The sequence below is a fragment of the Marmota monax genome, unplaced genomic scaffold (assembly GCF_021218885.2).
Source record: "Marmota monax isolate L192 unplaced genomic scaffold, Marmota_monax_Labrador192_F-V1.1 WCK01_AAM20220418_F8-fsc00125, whole genome shotgun sequence".
In the NCBI taxonomy this organism is placed as follows: domain Eukaryota; kingdom Metazoa; phylum Chordata; class Mammalia; order Rodentia; family Sciuridae; genus Marmota; species Marmota monax.
The window spans coordinates 7,678,385-7,692,498 of record NW_026695235.1 but is presented as its reverse complement, the minus strand read 5'-3'; the positions used below and the strand labels follow the sequence as shown (position 1 = coordinate 7,692,498).

The 14,114-nt window shown below is 43.2% G+C and overlaps 1 long non-coding RNA gene across 7 annotated transcripts in view; it reads left to right on the top strand.

Moving 5' to 3' along the window:
- The window catches only part of LOC124089118 (uncharacterized), a 29,822-nt gene extending 18,601 nt beyond the window's left edge, over nt 1-11,221 (top strand). For 4 of the 7 annotated variants that reach the window (XR_006850617.2, XR_006850621.2, XR_009226209.1 and 1 more), the window contains 4 exons: nt 35-150; nt 1,036-1,619; nt 5,990-6,131; nt 6,702-11,221. This is a non-coding gene — a long non-coding RNA (uncharacterized LOC124089118). The remainder of the gene's footprint in view (nt 1-34; nt 151-1,035; nt 1,620-5,989; nt 6,132-6,701) is intronic. The other 3 variants (XR_006850618.2, XR_006850619.2, XR_006850620.2) reach the window with 3 other exon arrangements.
- The last annotated feature ends 2,893 nt before the right edge of the window (nt 11,222-14,114 follow it).

The window sequence follows — 14,114 nt, the reverse complement described above, 5'->3', positions numbered from 1 at the left end:
CCCTCGTTATAGGATTTGTGTCCTTTCTGGCTAGGTGGCTTTGTGACCTTGGACTGGTCACACAACAGCATCCTGGGAACTGAGTGATGATTGCAGACATCAAAGTTGTGATATCAATGTCCAAAGAAGTCTCTGGGTGAGTCCCTAGAGGTAAGTGTGGATACGTCCCCAGATCCACTGGCTCCCCAAATACTACAAACACGAACAGCTGGCTCCAAAGGCTCCTCCTGCAGCTCCGGGCAGACAAGTCCTCCTCCCTCCTCTGGGAGTGAGCTGATGACCAGCTTCCATGGCCCAGAGGAAGAGGCTCATCTCTGCAGATGGACTTGGCCCAGAAACCGCAGGCCTTTATGGCCACCTTGCACATCCACTGGCATGCCTTTGACTTATAGATCTTCCCAAGTGGCTTGGTTCCCCACTGCAGGACCATTTGTAAGCAGAGAGTTACATCCTCCTGAGTAAGAGAAAGGGGAAAGACCCAGAGAGAGGAGGCCGCTTCCCTGTGTCCTCTTTCCACAGCAGGGCCTGGGCAGAGTGTTCTGGAAAACACTTTATCACATCGTTCTCACTTCTTTTTTTCCTCCTCTCTTTTCCTTTCACTGGGGAAAGTTTCTCCCCCTATGAAGAGTCTTTCAGGGGTTCCTCCTGGGGTTTAAAACATGATAGTCTCCAGCCTGGAAGTCAGAATTGGCTGTTTCTTTTTATGATTGTGCACTCCTTCCGTCTCTCCAGCTAACAAAAGGATGCACCGTGTGATCGGGCTTTAGGGTGCCTGTGTGGCATGCTTGGCTTTGCCACCGGATAGATGCTCCAGGTCCTGCTGTGGCCCAAGGGCATCTCTCAGGTCCCTCCTCATTGCTTTGGAAAGGGCCATGAGACGGTGGCTCCCAGGACCTGGCCATGGATGGAAAATGGGCCTGGATCCCTACATCTCCTAAGGAACCAGGACCCAGCAAGGACGTGCTGTTGGGTGGGTGAGGCTGCTGCTGCTGCCTGCTCAGCCAGCCTCATCCTCAACTCTTTCTGTGCCAACAGTCCTCCCTCGGGGCAGTGCAGGCCTTGAGGTTCAAGCAGAACAGCATGGAGATGAGATGGTGTAGGAGAGTCTGACCCCTTGTAGACGTCGACAGTTTCCAAGCCCACCACTCTGCCTTCTGCTTTTGCCCAACATCCAGAGAACTGGTGAGAAGGCCAGGTGCTCCCTCCATTGGAACTGAAGGCACGTTGGGCCCCAGCAGGCCCTGCCCAGGTGCGGGAGCCCTCTCTCTGCCTCATCTCCATCTGCAGTGAATGCCAGGCAGCCACTTGACCCTATCATCAAGCTATTTTCAAACTGTCTCCGAGTCTGCCCTGCCCTCTCTCGAAACCCTCTCCGCGTGAGTAATGGCTTCCTACTCCTGGTGGACACATGTGGTGCATCAGCCACAACAGGTGAACCCAGCTTTGGCTGAGGGCTTGTCCTGCCTCTGTGGTTCTGTCTTGGACATGACCCGTTTGTCCATCATCCTTTCCCTTCTTCCTGCCAGTGATGGACTGACCAGCCTCTTCACAAGGAGCAAGAGCTGGTGCTACCGGTGACCGAGCAGAAAGTCAAGAGGAGCCTGGGGCCTGATGTCCTGGTGAGTTACCCTCCCCTGCCCAGACTGCCTGATTCTGGGCCTCTCCAGCCATGGCAGACAAGCTGATTTTGTTCATCCACCTGTCCTGAAGGTAGTTCCAAACACAGGCTTTACAACGCAATCATTTCATGACCTTAGGAGTAAAAATGGGTATTTTTCCTGGAACAGTGAAGAGGAGAAAAGCACATTTCTCCCCCACCTAGGACTAAGCCATCCCCTGTGGAAGGAAGGACCTCGTAACTAAGGACAGTCACTGGAAATCACTTTTGAGGAAGCAAGGCTGCATAAACTGACAGGGATCCTTCCTCATGGGTTGGAAATGGTCTGAAAATATGCGTCCTAGTCAGCTTTCTTTCACTATCATGAAATACCTGAGATGGTCAACTTACACGGAGGAAAGCGCCACAGTTTGGGGGATTCTGGTCCAAGGTCTGGCAGACCCGTGGCAGTGGACCTCCAGTGGTTATGCTGAGTGGCCATGAAGTGAATGAACAGTGAGGGACAGAATGCTGCAGTTTGTATGTTTAATGTCCCCAAAGGTTCATGTGTTAAAGTCTTTGTCCCCCAGGTACTGCTATTGAGAGGTGGTAAACCTTCAGGAGGTGGAGCCTCGGGGGAGGTCCCTGGGTCATTGCAGGGACATCCTTGAAGGAGGCTGTGGGACCCTGGCCCCTTCCTCTATCTCTTTGTGCTCCTTGGCTGATGAGGTGAGTGGTTTTGCTCTGCCACGTGCCACCACCATGATGTGCTCTGCTTGAGCACAGGGAAGGTGATCGGGCAACACACCTAACCTGCCTGATAGGCATCCTCTACCTGGATGGCTCAGTCATGAGTCACAGAACACCTCTCTGTTGCCAGCTGTGCATCTGTTTACATTCTTAGACTTGTCAAACTTAAGATGCTGAACAAATCCTAAAATTAGGAAATATAAAACACTATAAAAGGCATTTGCTCATTATTTCCAAATACCATGTCTTTATGCATAAACCCATATTTTTTTGAGAGATTTATGTAGGCATAAAGCAACTCTCTAGTCATACCACTGTCAGGATTCCAGTTGGTTCCCCCTAACCATGGGATAGCTGACATTGGAAAAGTTGTGATAGTTTCAATGCATCTTTGCCCTTCCAGAAAGTGACCCCAGATGTAAAATTGTCATTAAGGACTTGGACTTAGTCCTGGGTGACTCTTTGAACAGATAACAACGTCATGAAGTCACTTAACTATCAGTATTAAATCTTGCTAGAAACGAAGTTGTTTCTTTTTGATCTACCAGGAACTCAGGGTAATTATTTTACCACACTATATACACTTTTTTATTAATAATTTAATCTGTGCCTTATAATTTATAAAAATGTAGTATCTTTGTCAATGACAGACACAGGAGGTAGCAGAGAGAAAAGCCATTGTGGAGTAAGGAGATTATACCAGATTGTGGCCTAATTATACAAGGGGCTCATGAAGAGAATTAGAAAGGATAAATGAGAAAATTAACACAATAAGTTCTATAAATATGCATTATCTCTCTGCTTCCTTAAAAGACATAAAACTATATAAACTTTATATATAACAATATATTATTAGGTTAGGTTTGTAGCATATTTAAAAACAGTGTATACCATAATATAAAAGGGAAGCTGAAAATATGCAGGAAACATGTTTCTATATTTCACTGGTATTAATATAAATCTAAAGTCAATTCTGACAAATTAAGATACATTCTGAAGGCCTACAGCAATCACTAAGAATGAGAATATTTATTAAAAATCACTAAAGGGATTAATATCACACTAAACATATGCATTTAATACAATCCAAAAATAAAGGAGGGGCACAGGAACAGAATGTGACATGCAACAGAGCAGGTAAAATGGGAGACACAGATGCAAACAAATCAATAATAACATTAGACACAAGTGGCTTAAGAGTGAAATCAAAAGGCTGAAACTATCAGATCTGGTTTAAAAAGACCCAAGAAGATCCAAGTACTTTCTATCCACAAAAAGGCAAAATGTAGATTCAGAAGTAGAAATAGGACAAAAGTCAAAGGATGAAGATGTTAATCACAAGGGAACTGGAGTGGGTATGCAAATACCAGCAAAGTAGCCTTTAAAACAAAATAACATTATTGGAGAAAAAGAGCCCATGTAATAATGAGAAAAGGGTCTATCTATGAGAAAAACATAGCAATTATCTATGCACTTAACAAGAATGTCCCAAAATACATAAAGTAAAACTTGAAAGAATTAAAGAAAGAAATAGACAATTCAATAACAGTAGTGAGAACTTAAAACTTCACTTTCAATAATGTATACAACAACTAAGAAGAAAACTAAACAAGATATAAGATTTAAACAACAGAACAACAAATTACAAACTACAACTAACAAACATCTATAGACCACCTCACTGGACAATAACAAACATACTTTTTTTTTTTTTTAACCAGGGACACATTTTTCAGGATAGTCCATATGTTAAGCAAGGAAACAAGCCTAAGTAAAATTTAAACAGTCTGAAGTCATGCAAAGTATGTTCTATGAACACAGTGGGTGAAATTAGAAATCAATAATAGAATAAAATGGTAAAAATTCACAAATATGTAGAAAGGAAACTTCTTCTTCTTTTTTTTTTTTTTTTTAGAGAGAGAGAGAGAATTTTAGTATTTATTGTTTTAGTTTTCGGCGGACACAACATCTTTGTTTGTATGTGGTGCTGAGGATCAAACCCGGGCCACATGCATGCCAGGTGAACGCGCTACCGCTTGAGCCACATCCCCAGCCCAAAAGGAAACTTCTTAAATCATCAACAGGTGAAACAAGAAATCACAAAGGAAATTAGTAAATCCTTTGAGATGCATTAAAATAAAAATACAACATGCTGAAATACGGTATGCAGATAAAGCAGTGCGTAGAGGAAAATACATAGCCATAAATACCTGCATTAAAAAGATTTCAAGGGCTGGGGTTGTGGCTCAGTAGTAAAGTGCTTGCCTCGCATGTGTGAGGCACTGGGTTCGATTCTCAGCACCACATATAAATTAATAAATAAATAAAGGTCCATCAACAACTAAAAAAAAAAAAAAAACCTGGGCTACCTTTTAAAAAAAAAAAGATTTCAAATCCACAACCCAAACTTTACCCTAAGACACTGGAAAAGTAAATGTCAGCATAAGGAAGTAAGAAAAAAATTAGAGCACTAATTAATGAAGCAGAAATTAGAAAAGCATATAAAAAAATCACTAAAAACAAAATTAACCAAATTTTAGCTCAACAGACTAAGCAAATAAGAGAGAAGACTCAAATTATTCAAACCAAGAATTAAAGAGGGAACATCACTACTAACCTTACAGAAATAAAAAGTACTATAAGAAAATGGTATGAAAGGATAAGGTCATTGATGAAATGGATAAATTCCTAGCTATAACTGACTCAAGAAGAAAGAGAAAATTAAAAATTTGAGTAAACCTCTAGCAAGTAGAATGATTGGATTACTAGCTAAAAACTACCCCCAAAAGATCTCAGGCCCAGATGGCTTCACTAGTACAGTCTACTGATTACTTACAGAAGAATTATTAGCAATCTGTAAATTATTCTTTGAAAAAATATATGTATGTCCCAAATGGGAAAAATATACTAGAGATAGAAAGAAGATTGGTGGCTGCCCAGGGCAGGAGGGGTGGGCAGCCAGGGGCAAGACAGGAGCAGAATGGCTCAGAGGTATCAGGTTTCTTTTTGAGGTGATGGAAATGTAAAATTGATTGTGGTGATGGCACAACTCTGTGAACAAACCAAAACCCACTGAATCCCACACTTCCAAGGTGCAACTTGTCTGGCAAGTAAATTGTACATCCAATGAAGGTGTTAAAAATCTAATTTCTCAATGGGCACTGGAGGCTGAGACAGGAGGATTGGGAGTTCAAAGCCAGCCTCAGCAATGGTAAGACACTAAGCAACTCAGTGAGATTGTGTCTCTAAATAAAATACAAAATAGGGCTGGGGATGTGGCTCAGTGGTCGAGTGCCTCTGGGTTCAATCCCTTGTATCAGAAAAAAAAAGTTCCAATTTCTCTAGATTATTCATGTTGTGTGTGTTGTGGTACACTGGTATTTTTAGAAAAATAATTTACTAGAGCAGCATTTATCCATATTGTCACATTGATATTTTGGGCCCTAGTCCTTGCTTATTGAGGAAGATGGGAGCTGTCCCACATGTTTCAGGAGTTCAGGGGCATTCTGGGCCTCTGCCCACTGGATTCCAGAAGCATGTCCCCAGAGGCTGACAGGGAGGGGACGGGATCTGAAGCCTTCAGCTCTCACTAATTCTCCATAGTTGTAGAAGTTAAACATTCTCCCCTTTTTCTCACAACAGGCTGAAGAATGGATTACTGCTATTACAGTCAGCTGGTGTCCTAGAGATCAAGGGACCCCCGTTAGGAAAACAGTTGAGATGTAATCCTTCCTCTGCACAAGTTGGGACCTCATCTAAGTCCCCATTATTACCATCATCCCTGGTAAATGTCCAACAAAGTACACCTGGACCTCAATTTCCTCAAGCAACACATTCATGGATTTAACCAACCATGAATGAAACTGTTTTTTAAAAAATGCATGTGTACTAAACGTGTACAGATGATTTTCTTGTCACTATTCCCTAGACAATACAGTATGACAACTATTTATACAGCACTTATATCAGATATTAGATACAATCTAGCATTGATTTTGAAGGACACTGTGGAATGTGCCTAAGTTGTGTGCAAATATTGTGCCATTTTATGTAAGGACTTGAGCATTTGCAGAATTTGTATCCATTGGTGGTGGGGGAGCAGGGGGGCCTGGGGGCTGGGACCAGGAGGCCAAGGGACAAATAGATTAGATTAGATCCCCACACATTCAGTACAATAATCCTAAATAGAAAGTGTTTGGAGAAATAAAAATGCTTTCTCTGTTGCCAATGTTGACTTGGTAATAACAGAATGAATATCATTGATACTTATGCACAGAAAGAAAAACCCAAATAAGATTTCATAGAAATTCAAGAACAATGTTTGATGAGAATTTCGTTGTTTTTGGTTTCTTAGCCATCAGGATTTTAATTTGTATTGAAGAAGCTCAACAAAAACTCCATCAATTTGAAGATGCAAATGTTGATTGGCAAGGAAAGCCAGAGGGCACGTGCCTCACGCCACCGCGGTCCAGCACACAGGTGGGAAAAAAAAGGGACAGGTGGGGAAAATGAGGCACAGAGAACCCAGGAGGAACCCAAAGCAGAATCGCAAATCCTGGAATGCGGCAGAAAGATGGGCAGATGGGACTCCACGGTGTTGGGTCAGACAGTGGTGAAGGAAATGGACCACCTTCTTTCACAAAGGTCTGCAGCAATGGGACAAGGGAAAGCAAAGAGAACACAGGCCCACGTCAAGGAGAAGTGCCCGGGTTTACCCAGCCTGAGCCGCAGACTCCGTCCTGGGCCTGGGCAGCGCTCACCGTGATGCCCTCCCTCCATATCAAGACAGTGGGATCCACAGGGAAAGTCCTTCCACAGCCCTGACTGAGCTCCCAGGCTGCAGGCATGTCCAGCAGAGCCCTGGGGACGCTGTCTGAAGGTCAGGTGGGGGCAGCGGCTCGGGGTCTGCAGCCTGCCTCTCCAGGGCCAGCAGTTTCCAGCTCAGTGTCCCTCTGCTTCCTGGCCTTGCGCCAGGCTTAGTTTTCTCTGTCAACCCATCCCACTCTGAGGCCTGATGTCGAAGTCGTCCCACCCTGAGCCAAATCCTTCCCATCACCCCTCTTTCCTTTTCTGATGACGGTCCAACATGGGAGCATTCCAACCGGCGGTTCTGACCTGTCCCTCCGTGGCTGGGTGTCCAGTGGGATCTCAGGTGAGCAGCTCCATTTGTCCAAGTCAAGGCATCGAGACTGGGTTTGAAAGATTGCTCTTCTCCACGACTTCCTTGCCTCACAGGGGACTTGTGCCATCCTTGGGACGGCACCAGCTGTTTTAACATGGCCCACAACATTGGGAGACATGAAGGTGGGGCTCTCACTCTCTCAAAGTGGGGGCTGCTGGCTCAGGGGCCAGGAGTTCCTCTTAAGAAAAGGAAAAATCCAGGTAATTCCGTGCAGTGGCAAAGCAGACTGGGAATGAGTTTTGTTGTTTGTTTGTTTGGGGAGGGAACACTAGTTTTATTCAGTGAAATGGTGCTTTACCATCAAGGAAAGACTACCTGGTGGAATGTTCCAGAACAGGCAGACTTTTGACCCCCTCTGCTGCTTATGACCTCTTGTTCTCTGCTGTCAAGAAAACCACTTTTTTTTTTTCTTTTGAGGAAATTGAACAAAATTAAATGGAACTGTGTGGGCAGACAACACCTCAGTGTGTTATTGGGGACAGATTAGGATCTATAGGCTTCCTGGACGACCTTGGATTTCACACAGCTCAGACACTTCAACACAACCCTGCTTTAAGTGACGAATGGCTTCCTGCATGCAGGCCCTGCCCTGGACACTGGTTAGAGCCACACCATCTGCTGGGCACTGGTAGAACCACATTGGCTACTGCAAAACATAAGACTGTTTTCCTGTGGTCCTCTCACAAGAAAAGTGAGGCCTCAGTATTGGTGGGCAAATTGAGAAAACAAAACACATATAACTTGTCATTTAGAAAATGGAGAAGGCCACCTGATGTGTTACACTGAGTTTTCAGAAGAGAACATATTACACGTGTTAGCCCTCCAGCTCACCTTTATGCTGAATTTAAGAGAGTATCCTTTGGGATATCATAACAGCCTGGGTCAGATGATAAACATCGACCTTCAAATGTCAGGGCAGTGGCCAGAACTTTGGCAGCTTGATTACCTGAAAAAGCTTCACACTGCAAATATTTAGAAAAGCTGCATAGTATTTTTTTTTTCCAAAAATGCATTGGTGATTCTTTATGGAAATATCAGAAACATGTAACCCAATGCGGAGGCAGGTAGGGGTGAAGTGGATTTTGGTTTAAAAAATATGAAAGTCTAATTTTCATGGCCCATAAGAGATAAGAATTGAGATCTTGGAGCTACATAAATAAGAGTGGGAACTGAGGGTCTCTGATTGGGGTATGACTCTGTGAAGATAGGATCAGGAAATTACCTGGGCAGCAGAACAGGATTATAAGGAAGTCAGTCTCTTTGTGCCTGAATTCAGGTATGAAGAGAGAAATCTCCCCCAAATTCATAATACAGCCCTTTCCTAAGCACAGGATCCTGGCTCAAATTCTCACTTCCCACTCTGCCCTGGAATTCCTTGGATAAGAAATGAGTATACTAATTGTTCCATACCTGTGTGTCCCTTTGGAATTTGAGAAAAGCAGAGATAAAATCTCTTTTGAGAAACACTCTCATAACAGAGCACATGGGAAAAAAAGTAAATCTCAATATTAAAAATTAAAATATATGAGGATGAAATATCCTGCACTCAAAGGTCAGCAGGCACAACATGCGTAGCAGTGTTAAAACCAGAGTAACCCGGGATAAATAAATAACAGTCTGAAAGAGAATATAAAGTAAGTGTGTTTAAAATGATTCCAGTTATAGGCTAAAAAATAGATACTAGTAAAAAGGAATAAAATAAACAGATTGTAAAAGAATAAGCTAAATCTTTGAGAAATAAAATGTAATCATTGAAATTAAAAATCTCAATTGGCAGATAAGCAAAGAAGTGATATGGTTGGAGAGAAGATTAGTGATCTGGAAGATACATATAAGGAAGAATACTTAGAACATAGAGAAAAAAATGTAATATATGATATACAACTTCCATGTGTTTTTATAGAGTATTATAGAAAGGAAATAGAAAAAAATAGGGAAGAGTAAACATTCAAATAAACGATTGCTGAGAATTCTCCAGTACTCTTCAAGGACAGATCCAAGAAATATACTGAGTCCTAAACAGGAAAACCACACGTGGGCACATTGAAGTGAATCTACAGAATGCTAAACCAAAGATAAAATAGTAAAAAGCACCAGAGAGAAAAGCAGAACAACTACAAAGGAACAGCAAATTATGTAGTACAGATTTCTTAAAAAATAATAATCAGGAAATGGTGAAATAATGTAGTTAAAATACGCAGAGGAAAAAATATTGCAAAATTTTATATGCAAATAAGCTGCTATTCACAGGCAAGAATGAAATAATATTTTTGTTCACACAAAACCTTAATAAGAACCACAAACTTTTAAATATGGACTTTAATTTTAAAAATTAAACATAAAGAGAATAAAAATATGACAAGAGACTATGGTAAATAAATAATTGGTAAACATATAGGTACATCTAACAAGTATTGACAAGGTAAAATAACTATAGGTGACTTAGGGACTATTTTAATTTGCAAATAAATATAAAATATACCAATGAGGTCCAACTGAACTCTTAGATAACTATTGTATTGAAAGTGGGAGGGAACAATTGGACGTAAAGGAAACTCAAATATTTCTATAGTTGGTAAAAATGGCTAAGAAATTCATTAATATTAGAATCAAGTATGTCTGCTAAAGTGTCACCAAAGAACAGAAGGACAATCTGTAACTTACAAAAAAGTGGAAAGGAAAGGAGGGTGTGGACAGGGATAAATAAAATCTTAATTTGTGGAAGAAAACAGGAGAGGAGAAGAAATAAGTGTCCTGTTTTGATTTTTTCATAGAAAACAGCATTTTTGTTACATGCACATAAATGAGTGAGAAGTTTTGTGTCACCATCTGCTGACATACCCAGGAGTTTAAAAATTAATGCAGTGAACACAGCAGCTGGCAGCACCTCCTTCTACGGCTTTTCCAGGCCCTTTGAGCGTCCCTTGCTTCCCTTCTACACTCTCTCGGTAACATTATTAGCAGGTTTGCTAAAAGCAAACCCATGAACCCTCGCATGGTAATGCCGGTGTTCACCAGGCCGCACGTTCTTGGCTGCCCCGTGGAAGTCAGGAACACAGTCGGCTCCGAGTCTGTGACAGGGAATCCCCTAGCACCAGGGTCTGGATGAGGCCTCGCCAGGCTGACTGTGCTCATAGACACTACTGCCTCCTACTGGTTACCGAGCGGCCATACAAGTCAGTTTCCCCGCTGTGGAGGTGAATGGCAATGACACTCTCCCTAGAGGATGGTTGTGAGGAAGTCACCAGCGCAGCTGGTGTTGTCGTTCATTACTTATCAGTCACACCCCCGAGCTCCATAGATGTATTGCAATAAAAATAAATAATAACAACAATTAATAAAATAACAATGGTAGCAATGATTACTGTTATATTTTTATGATTATTACATGGTGTATGTTATGCTAAACTATTCCCACATGCATGTTGGTTTGGATGCTGAAGGTCCCCTAGAGTTAGATGAGTTGAAGACTTGGTCCCAGGTGGCACAACTGGGAGGTGCTGTGGACTCTTGGGTGCTGGAGAGTAATGGAAAATCCTAAGGCCCATTTCAAAGGGAATTGTAGGATCCTGGATCCTTCCTGCCTCTGTTTGCTCTTGCCATGATGTGCTGCCTCATCACAGGCCCAAAGTGATGGAGCTCTCTGTGAGCATCTAAAACTATGGACCCAAATAAACCTTTTCTCTTTTTAAGTTAGTTGCCTCATGTATTTTGTTAGAGTAACACAAAACTGAGTATTATACTGCATATTAACTAATTCATTAACTCATCCTCCAAACAACCACTTTGAATAGTATTTATTACATCCCTGTTTTTTTTAATATTTATTTTTTGCTTAGACACAATACCTTTATTTTGTTTATTTATTTATTTTTATGTGGTATTGAGGATTGAACCCAGGGCCTCGCACATGCTAGGCAAGCGCTCTACCGCTGAGCCACAACCCCAGCCCAACATCCCTGTTTTTATAGATGGAGAAATAAGGGCTTGAGAAGTTAAATTGGGTTGGTGAACTATAGCCTGCAGGCCAAATCAGCCCATGCCCACTAGGTGACACATTGCCTGTATATACAGGGCGACTTCCATGCTGTAGGGGTGGAGGAATTGTGAGAGAGGTATATGTGGTCCATAAACTCAAAAATACCTACTCCCTAGTTGATCCTTTATAGAAAACGTGTGCAGACCTTTGAATTAGATGATCCTTCAAGTGCACACTGGTGAGATGCCACTCTGTAGCGAAATTGAGAGGCATCCTTTCCAGACATGACTTTCAATATTTTTGTAACTTAAGTATTGTATTGTCGTCTTGGGTTTTAAATACTCTATTCCTGGCATGTTCTAGTTACATATAGCTAGTCTCTATAACTTGAAACCCCGAGAATCTCACGTCTCAGCACAGGGAAGTGTATTTCAGTCTCGGGTCAGTGAGGGTGTAGTTGGGCAGGGGCTGATAAGAGGACTCCTCTCTCTGCAGTCATTCTCTTACCATGGCTGACAGATTTGGGTCCCCCTGAAGGTCAACATGCACAATGAAGCGGGTGGAGACGGTGTAAGAAAAGTGTTATCAGTGGAGGCCTTGAGTTCAGACACCAACTCCCAGGGATAGAGAATTCTGAGCAAAACAAGATGACTCCAGTGTCTTGCCAGTCCCGCATCCTCAGACTGCCTGCTTGGATGAGACTTTCCCACAAATAACCTTTTGGTGGAGCCTATATACTAAATGTGCTGAGCCAGCTCTGGGTCGGTCATGCCTTTGCTGAATCACCTGCCCCCACCTTTCCCTCTCTGTGTGTGTCTGTCTTTCCTTCATCCCCCACCACCCCTCATCTGGATTCTGAGCTAACAGCCCAGGTGTGAGTCTACACTTATTCCCAGATTCTGTATTTACACACTTCTCACTTTGTGAGGTTCATGGAGATCTAGACTCAAGGCTTCTTCCCATTGGTTCACAAATACGTAGGTGGTGCCCAGGTCAGGGGACAGTGGCTGGCTGGACACACACTCCCATCGGGGACAAGCTTCTTGTTCCAGGTCTGCCATAACCAGTGTCCTTCCTACGGTCTGTTGCCTGCTGTTCCATTTTTCAGGGATTGCACTGTGTAATCCCCTGCCCAGTGTAGTGCTGGGGCTGGCTGTCACTCTTGTGTGCAGGAGGCTTGCAGTGTGACTCATGGACACAGGATGAGAGTCTGACTCATTCGGGTACAAGTGACAGTGCTGCTGTCCCACTTAATAAAATAATATATGCAAAATAAATATTAAATGATGTGTCTTTAAACAGAAGCAACCAGAAAACGAGGTTCCGCGTTTGTTCATGAAAACATTGAGATCAGCGGTTCCCAGGAAGCTTCCCCTGAATGTCCCACAAGAGCATCATTTGGTATCCACTCAGCGTGGATGGGACTGGGCAGAACACGGCATGTCAACACCTGTGACTCACTGTGTTACATACCAGCACAGTAAATAATAGAGATCATAATAAATAAATAAAAATAATTACATAATTAATTACTTTTCAAAAACAAATAACTTTTGCAGTCATGGCGTCCCACGGATGATTGCTGTTGTGGCTACTCATTCGCGTAAAGGAAGACAGTCCTACAGGAAGAGAACTCTGATCATTTGGTACTTGGAATTTCAGCCTTTTGTTGAGCAAGGCCTAGAGGCAGGCTCTGAAAGTACCTCCAAGGACGTGGACATCATTTATTTCTAAGCTCAGGCACAACTGGCAAATTACTGAGAAGCATTCATAAAGCAACGGTGAAGCAACGGGAAGGACAAATTCGGTTGAGATCTGACTCTGAAAAACCACCTGGGGCTTGCCCGTTGAGTTCCTAGCTTGTGGCGAACATCTGGGTTGAGATTTACCTTCTTTATGGCCTGCTGGGATTAACTTCTTTTGCTGGATCTCCATGAGTCCTAGAAAGGTCCTTGGGCCCCCAAAATGCTGGGGGGGGGGGGGGGGGGGCTGATGAGACGTGTGTACTCAGCTTCTCGAGCACAGCAGAAGCTTAGATTCAGAACCAAGGATGCAGAGCACGTGGCTGTGTGAGACCCAGGGCTGAATTTTGTTCCCCAAGAGAGGGACTAGGCTCCAGTACCTCAGAATGACACCTTATTTGGAAATAGACTCCTAGCAAATTATCAGGTTAGGATGGGTTTATCAGGGAGGGCCCTAGCTCAATACGACTAATTCTTATCAAATAGGACATCTGGACATGCACAGAGGAGGACAAGGGAGAAGGGAGCACCCAGAAGCCAGGGATGCCTGAGGCTGAGCCTAACCCACCTCCTCAGCTAGAGGGGTCCACTCCTCCAGTGAGTGGTGACCTGCAGGGTCCGGGAGTTGTTCCTCCCTCTTTCAGCTCATGGTCTTTCTGATGCCCAAGGGTACATATGGCCTGCTCCCCTACATTGGTGGCTGTCAGTCCAGGCCAGGTGGCACAATGAGGAGCAGTGACATTCTGGGGGTGTGTCCTGAAATACTGACACATTTAGTTAGGACCCAAGAGCTAAGCCTGGAGGAAACACCACTGGTTACGTGTGGGCAGCGTGAAGTAACAACCAGGAAAAGAGGCAGAGCAG